The following is a 9,016-nucleotide window of genomic DNA, read 5'->3' as shown; positions in this document are numbered from 1 at the left end:
GATGTGTACACCACATGACTTCCTTGTACGGAATATTAAATTATACACATTTTTTCTTGCATTTCATTTAAACTTATTGGATTGAATTTAATCTACTTCGCCGACAGCGCATAAACCACAATAGAATAAATGCATTCTTTAAAATTCACTCTAGTATTTGTTTACCATAGCGACACTCTGGCGCTAGATTCACTTAACAGTATTATATTTCATTCATATTATAACTCATAATGCACAAAATTTATATTATTTAAAGAATAGAATTATCTAATCGTTGCTACATGTTCTATTCAAATACTATAATAAATAATAAAGCTAGAATGATGTATAAAAGAAATTAAGCAAATAAAACAAAACAGAAACAGTTTTTCACAGACGATTGAGTATTTCTCATTCAATTAATTCAGTTCTCACTTCGCGAGAAGGCAAAAATACATAAAAACTCAAAATATCTATATTAAAAATTACGAAGTAAATCTCAAACGCTTATTTCCTCGAAAAATTTCCAGAAAGATTTAAGCATGATTTAATTGGCAATAATAAATGAATGCGTTATCTTTGTTGTTGCGAAGCTAAGTTTCTCTAGATTGGCAACAAATCCACTAGTCTCCTGTTTCAAATGTAAACATCAAAGGCCGCCATTAAAAACAGGCTTAGCGGCAATTAAACAACTTTAAAATTGCTGATAATTCTAAAAATATTGCACACAGATTTACTAAAGGCATAAAATCCTTAACCGGAAGATAAGAACAACATAATTCAATCATTTTTAAAGCAAAAAATGTACAATTTACAAACATATAAGAGTAAAGAAACTGAGATCACTGAGCCGGGTAATAGAGTGGATATATATATAAATATATTTATATACGTTTGGTGCTGCCGATTGCAACCAAAATACGAGGTGCACATCTACATGTTATAGCAGTCCTATATACAAACTTTCAACGTTCTGAGGCTACTCGTTTTTGAGTTATGCGAGATCCGTACGTACGTACGTACGCACGCACGTACGTACATGCGTTAGTACAGACGCCACGAAAAATTCTCTTCAGAATTAATTTTAAAGCAATTTTATAATTTTTTTTGGAGGAAACGAGTCTTTTATTCTGTTCTTACGTACAGATATCACGCAAAAACATCGTTAAATTGCATTCGATAGCGGTCAAAATGAATATTTTCGTTGAAATATGCTGCCTGAAACTTTTCGCGATTGCAATACTTCCTTTTTACTTCGTACAAGGAAGTAAAAATAAATGCAAACTGAGGCCTTTATTATGGATTAAATGTGTTTACAAAAAATGCGTTAATACTTTTTTTTTAAATCGTCAATGCGATCAAATAGGGAGAGGACATTTTAATCCCCAAACCCTAACCTTCGTACGATTTGTGGTACTTGATTGAAATAAATTTCCATTTTAACATTTCAGTTTATGAAAAATTTGAAGGGAATGCTGCACCTTAGTAAAGCGAGAGATAGTATGGTTTGTTTGATTATAACAAAGCACGCGAGAGCTTTCTGACAAAAGAATGGGATGCCTCCTTGAAATTACGTAGGGAACAGTGGCGTAGCAAGCATAACTGGAGGCCGGGGCACGACACATTTTTAGCGCCCGTTCTCCAAAAAAACATATAATAATATAATATACAGAATATATTCGTAATATAAATGCAATACAAACAAAAGTAGAATGCTGTACCTACCTTAAAATACTCTATAATATATTATAATATGTCACATTGCAACTGAGCTACAAGTTAAGTAAAGATATAATATATTACATTTCATAGATTGTTGTATAATATATTACATATATATTATAAATTCATTTTAGGGTCTTGTAATCTGAGCTGCCCATGCTCAGTTCGTCTCACTATTTCATGCCAAAAATGGACTAAAGTTATGAAATTAAAATTCAATATATTCTGCAATAACACTGTGGCTTCAGTGCTGGTGTCACTTGTGGTAGTACTGTTGTCTGCTCATTTTTCTAATAGCTCCATCAACAATAACGCTAACCACTTTAATACCAAAAAAGATTTTTTAATATAAGCTTTTCTGTCATTAAAATCAATATGTGCATGCTAAAGTCGTGCAACATTTGCTCTCTATGAATGATATCAGGAGTCAAATCAAATAAAAGTCTATCATATTTTTTTCTTTTGATATCACTTAGTTGATTTCGAACTGTGGATGCCAAGTTCGCGGGATTCGAACCTCTGACCGAACTACCAGTGTTCAGCGACTTTACCGCTCGGCCGCTGGTGGGCCTCCATGCCATTTTAAGATGATTTCCTGGTAATGGACAAAACTGAGCTACAAGTTTAAGTAAAGATATAATAGGTTTCCGGCATTTAAACTATCTTGAAGCGCTAGATTTTCAACATGACCACGATGAGGAAGAATTTGTATAATCAAGTACTTCAAACAAGCTAATGTATTCGTTACAATATATTTCGACACCTTTCTTTTTCGAACTGTGTATTTGCTTTATAATGAGTCGCCGATTCCCGTTTTATTAATTAACCTTCTTTCTGTTTCTTTCCAAGTTGTAAACGATTTTCAATGATTTGAACTTCTTTCTTAGCTAATCAATGTATCTTATTTCCCTCCATTAATTAAAACCAGTTGTTATTGTGAGAGGTAATTGTTTAGCGAAATTTGGTATAATAAACAGTAAGCAAGATTCATTGATTTCCGTTTTATTAATTAATCTTCTTCCTGTTTCTTTCAAGTTGTAAACGATTTTCGATAATTTGGAATTCTTTCATAGCAACCAATGTATCGTTTTTTCCTCCATTAATTAAAACCAGTTGTTATTACGAAAGATAACTGTGTAGCAGAATTTGGTATAATAAGCAGTAAGCAAAAAAAGCAGTACCCTGCATTATTGTTTGGTGAATATAATAAGCAAGATAGTAGATTAACTTAGTTTCTTCTTCATTACTGACCTGTCGAAAGAACCAGGATTTTAGACGATTAGCTGGTGTTGCTTCTGCATTTAGACTGGATTCGTGCTGAAATATGAGGGATCCACAAATAATCCTTTCTGTACTAATTTGGTTCGATAGCAGCTTTATTCTAGTTTCCTTTTACGATTTAGAAAACCCTAATATTTTCCCTGGCATTGGCATGGTCTAAATAAAAAAATATTTTTATTATATTATCGAGATATTACTTTCGAACAACACAGCAGCAGTAAATAAATTATAAAAATGACAGCTTACTTTGTTTCGAAGTGCAAACAATATAGCAATAAAATTTCAATATTATCTATCGTTTCAATTATTTTATTGAAAACTGTTAACAATTTTACTGATACTACACTGAATAATAGAATCTTCGAAAACATGTTAAAAAATAAAATGCATAACAAAGTTATATTTCGGCCCCCGAATTAATAATAGTCCAAGGTTGAAGGGCTTATAATATAATAAAAGACTGTCGTGTACTGTTATCATTTTAACATAACATGCTTGAGTTAAACGTGCATTTCGTTTAAAAAAATAAAAATATATCGCTGTTTTAAAAAAATAAATTGTTCAGAAAGAAAGAAAAAAAAACGTTTTGCATACTTTGATATTTGACTGGCTTACTGCAAACAATATTTATCACATATACGTTAGCAGACAAATCAAGAAAGAAAACAATTACTTATATTTTGTTATTAATTTAAAATATATTTTCCAGAAATCGATCAAAATAAAAATTGAAATTCCCCGAGAAATCTTTTTTTTTTTTTTTTTTTTTTTTTTTTTTTGTTGTTGTTGTTGTTGTCTTGGGACCACTTGTCCTCTCCCTGCGAGCAAAGCTCCGAGCCCTTGCTTCCCCTCGCTTCGCTAGTGTGGGGAAGGCCTATAATATTTTTTCAATTATTAATTTAGGAACTTGGTGGGTACACTTCCCTTCATAAACTTGAAAAACAAACATTTTCCAAGTGTTTTATGTGCCCATTGATGAACATTTTACTAATGCATTAATTTCCTATATCAATAGTCTTCTTTTTAATAATATTAACTTCTTAATACTGTACCCTTTTTTGAGACTACATTTGTATTCAAACTTAAAATTTGAATTTAACCATGAAAGTACTGAAAGTGAATCCTAAATAAATGTATATACTATAGGAAAATTTATTCTAGGATTCGTTGAGTGCCAGTGCAAACTTTGGCATTCTCAGACATGATAGAAGTGAATCTAATAATAGTTTGTTCATTGTTATGTATCCGTAAAGTTTCTGATGACTAATTACAAGCACAGCATTTTCATATTGCAACAGTTAGTCTCAGTATTTTATTTCTGATTTTAATCTTCTGATGCCAAAACTGAATTTAGCTGCCAAATGGACTGAGGCTTTTCTCCCATTGATAAATAAGAATGCGAATGTAGCAATTACAATCTGAAAGCATCGTAATATTATTTTAAATGGATCTCTTCATATGTAGTGCCGTTGTGCATGAAGCCTTCATTCCTGGTAAAGTAAGTTTGATATACTATTTGTCGCATCATATATATATATATATATACATATATATATTCTTCAAAATGTTTCAAGAGTCTAATATATATTTTGTTTTATTAAATACTGAACTTAGATGCGTATTTCAGTTGCAAAGTTGTTTCTTAAAACAAGCTTTAGCACTCAAGACAGAAAGTTCATGTAAACGCAAAATGACTTGTTATATAATTTTTGCAAAGCACAAAATGAAATTTAAAATAATTAGTACGAATTTTTAATAAATTAAACAAGCAAAGTTCCATATTTTTAGAAGAAAATTCGTGAAGATATTAAAAAACAAAGATACTAATTTAATCATTTCCCAATACACATTTTCAGTTTAAATTAAATAATCCCTGAAATTTTACTTGTAATTACAAGATAGAATTGATTCAGAAATTAATATTTTTATAAGCGTTCATTTAGTTTGCTTGTCGCTGTGGTCAAAAGTTCGTCATCGATTTTTAAACTATTTTCTGGTAAGTTATCTATATCTTATTTTGTATAATATAATAATGATGATAATATAATGCAGTGAAGCGATTTTTTTCAAAAGTCTATTTATTTATTCTGTTATGTTTATTTATTTTTTCTGTAAGTTTAAACGACTTTTCACACATGGCTTTGTTTAAAAAGAAGTAAAAGATTTTACTATTTGCGTCGTCAAATAGAGCAGAAACAAATCTTTTGAATGACATTTTTTAAATAATTCCTGATGTTTGGGCGAATTTTCGAAAATCGCTTGAACTCATAAAACAATTAATGAGCCAAATAATTTATCATGTAGTTTAATGGGAAGTATAAAGTAATTACGTCTCTTCATCTACAATTTTATACCATAATAAACGCGGGGATGCTTAAATACCGAAATCAAATAATCGAACTGCATTGTCGAAAGAGCAAGTCGTTAACTTAAATTATGCAGTGTGCTCCACGCTTTTATTATTCGCAGTATAAAATTATAGATTAATTTTGTAAAGAAAGTTATTTAACTCCTTGCTCCCATTAAATTGCGCGATAAATTATTTTTCTTCTTTTAATTCATTGATTATTTTATAAGTATTAAATGAAAGCTTATTTTGTAAGAAGGAGAGAAATCTTTCGTTTTCATTGAAACAGAATATGTTATTGTCTTTGCGGTTACTATAATTCCTTTGCAATAGAAAATATTTTGCTGAATATTGCATTCAAAGAATCTTTCTTCGTATAACTTGTTAGAGCAGGATGAACATTTTATTAGCTAACATTTGTATTTTACTTTGACCGCATAAAAAAAGTAATTTTAATCTTACCTTTGAAATTGAAATAAAAATGGCAAATAAAAATTTTCTACCTTATTTTAAGAAATCTTATAGCCAGAAAAATACGTTTAGAATCGATAATTACGAAAATAAAGCTTGTAGCCGCCTTCTTGGAATATCCAATATTTGTTATATGTTTTATTTTCGTAGTATAAGAGACTTTATATTATAATAACCATCAATGCATTTTTTGAAAGGCTAGTGCATATTTCTGTAGAAAATTTAAGCTGAAACATAAAAGTCATTTTAAACGTATCTTGAAAGAAATATTTTAGAAATTATGAAAATTGACGAACCGAAAAAGGTTTTCTTAAATATTTTCTAAATTTTTTAATATTTCAGTAATTTATAAATAATATGAAAGCAATGGCAATTACATAAAAAACTTAATTTAAAAAGTAAATTAAACCGAAACACATTTTATGCCTAAAATAAGAAATTGCGAGGTTTTGATGCATTTGCTAAAAAATAAATTAAACAATGTGTTGAAAGTAACGCAAAGATATAAAACTTAAGTAATACTTAACTGCATAAAGCGAAAAACCTTTTGTTTGGAATACTGAGATCATTTTAAGCTAATTAATCTGTATTGTATTTCTTAAAGTTCAATCAAACGTGAAGAAAAATGAGAATCTCCAATTTGACAAATATTCAATTTAATATTTGAGAAATAAAAAAAAAAAAAAAAAAAAAAAAATAGGATTTTGACAGATTTCTGGTAATAAACTGGTTTACTGTGAAGAATATTTTTAACCTGCTTGATGCAAACTACTGCTTGAAACTGAGCTTATTTGATTCATATTTATTTACTATAGATTAACCCAATGAAGATTTTATTTCCTATTATTTTATTATTTTTGCTGTTTATTTCTTAGCTCTGTTCCATAGCTTTACCTACGTTATAAGGTTCTATTACTGTTTTATTTCTAGATTATATTATAATTTAAGGCATTGTCTGTGTACATTATTGTCTGTGTACTATAAACATTTCTTTTGTAAAAAACCTTTTTATGATTAAGTAAAGACTAATCATTTTTACTACTTATTAATGCACTTATTACTATGAGTATTAATGCACTATTCACCTTATTGTGTAATGAAGCCGTATTTTTATTATTTTACCAGTCCATCGGAGTTTATTGCACTACTTCTTTTTTTCTAGACTTTACATTTATTTCCTTTGTTAATAACCTTTTTATGATTAAATATAGACTAATAATTTTTCTACTTATTAATGCACTTATTACTGTTATTATTAATGCACTATGCACCTGATTGTTTAATGAAGCCATATTTTATTTTTTTACCAGTCCACTGAAGTTTATCACAGTACTTCTTTTTTCTATACTTTACATATTTATTTGGAAAAGGATATTACATTACTTAAAGAAAGGTTATTATCCTTAATTCTTTATTCTTGTAGTGGCTCACACAAAAAATAAAACGCAGCTAGTTTAGGAGAATGAAGGAAATTTCACTCAAGGTGGCAATATAGTGCTTTCATAATTTGAATTCATGGAAATGGAGACTGCAAAAATGGTAAGATACATACTGAAATAAATTTTAACATAACTCTCAAACGAAACTAAACTGCTGTTAAGCTTGAAAAGCTAAAGCAAAACATCAGCAGTATGAATTAATAATTAAATTGTAAGGTGTTAATTTCAAAAGCTCATGAAGTTTCCGCTAGCAATCTTAATAAAACTCAGTTTAGTTAAGCTCAGCTAGGTTAATAAAATTTTAAAAATTCAAACGAAAGATCATGAAAATACATAAAATTATAAAAAAAAAGCACAATTTCGATACTATTTCATAAGCCGGAGAAGATGTTCACGATTATGCACCATGTAAAAATTCTACTAGAAAGTATAAAAAGGTTTCCACACAAATAAAAAACACGGATCAGATTTTTCCTGGTTAAATTCACTCTAAAAATACATTTTAATTTTACCAAAGTGCTAAAGAAGTTTCTTTAACATTTATAAACAAAGATATTAATACAATTGTCCGAACAAAATTTATCAAAAAATTCATGCATGTGCTTAAATTTTTATAGTTATGTTTTTAATGACACTCATATCAAAGAAATAGTTTGATACAACAATTCTACATACTGTTAAGCTTATTTCATAGAAATACTTATTTCACACATTTCATACTTACACATACCGTTAAGCTTATCTACATACGGTTAAGCTTACTATCATAGTCGCATGAAGAGAAGCTGACTTCAAATTCCTTTTACAAATGTTAAAATAAATTTATTTAATATTGATCCACGGATCTAATAGTCACTCTGAAACAAAACACTTAAGTCACACTCTCTTTGGCTCTGGTCCTTTTCGTCCGAAATAAGCTGTAGGCCCCCAAATCGGCCATCGTCTGTAAGTTGAAGACTGGAAATATTCTTGTAACTCGGGTAGAGCTGCTATTCTGTCTTGGTAGCTTTTGAGAGTAGGAAAATCGTCGTAAACTCCAGGAATGAGATAGCGATAGAAGTCGAATGTATCGTACGCCATGAAATCAACATAAGTAACCTCATCGCCAGCTAGGAATTTTCTGTCTCCAAGGAATGCAGCAAAAAGCTTCAGTTGAGCTGGAACACTATTCACAAATTGTTCCTTGAGCTTTTCAAATTCTGGATTGTAGCACATTTCCATAAAACGTGTACGAAAATCGGAGATCTCTTGTTCAACTAACTCGATACGCACCGTTTGCTCTTCCGTCTTGCCATCTAGACCATACTTTCTTGCTAAGTACCTTAAGATAGCTGTGCTCTGAGTCAACCTCACCTTATCATCAATGTAATAAGGTAAGTTAGGGAAATCCAGATTTAATTGAAATTTATCCTTCTGCCAATCACCATAACGTTTGTCCTCAAAATCTACTTTTTTGTAATGTAAAAGGTATCTAATGGGTTCAGCCAACCCGCGGATATTCCAATAACCTACCGTGCTTCTACTCATACTTGACAAAAATGGCTTGTGAACTGAGGATTCTAAGTAGCAAATGTGAGTAGAAAGCTGAAGCGAAACGCCAGACTATATATTTCTTTTGCTATCTCAAAATATTGTTATCACGAAAGGAGATAATATTTTCTAACCGGCAACACGTAAATTTTCCTATTGACGTATACGTATTTCCTTTTTACGAGAGCACTTAAATCTGATTCTGTCCAAATGGGAACAATTTATCAATCTTTTTCACTCAACTCAT

General features: G+C 29.9%; 1 pseudogene; it reads right to left on the bottom strand.

Moving 5' to 3' along the window:
* Positions 1 to 7,707: 7,707 nt before the first annotated feature.
* Positions 7,708 to 8,866, bottom strand: LOC118187633 (glutathione S-transferase class-mu 26 kDa isozyme 47 pseudogene; annotated as a pseudogene).
* Positions 8,867 to 9,016: the final 150 nt, after the last annotated feature.

The sequence above is a fragment of the Stegodyphus dumicola genome, chromosome 8 (genome assembly GCF_044657685.1).
Source record: "Stegodyphus dumicola isolate Sdum_Otavi_A_Nest chromosome 8, ASM4465768v1".
NCBI lineage: Eukaryota > Metazoa > Arthropoda > Arachnida > Araneae > Eresidae > Stegodyphus > Stegodyphus dumicola.
Note: the sequence above shows the minus strand (reverse complement) of the source record. Positions and strands in the feature narration are given on the sequence as shown.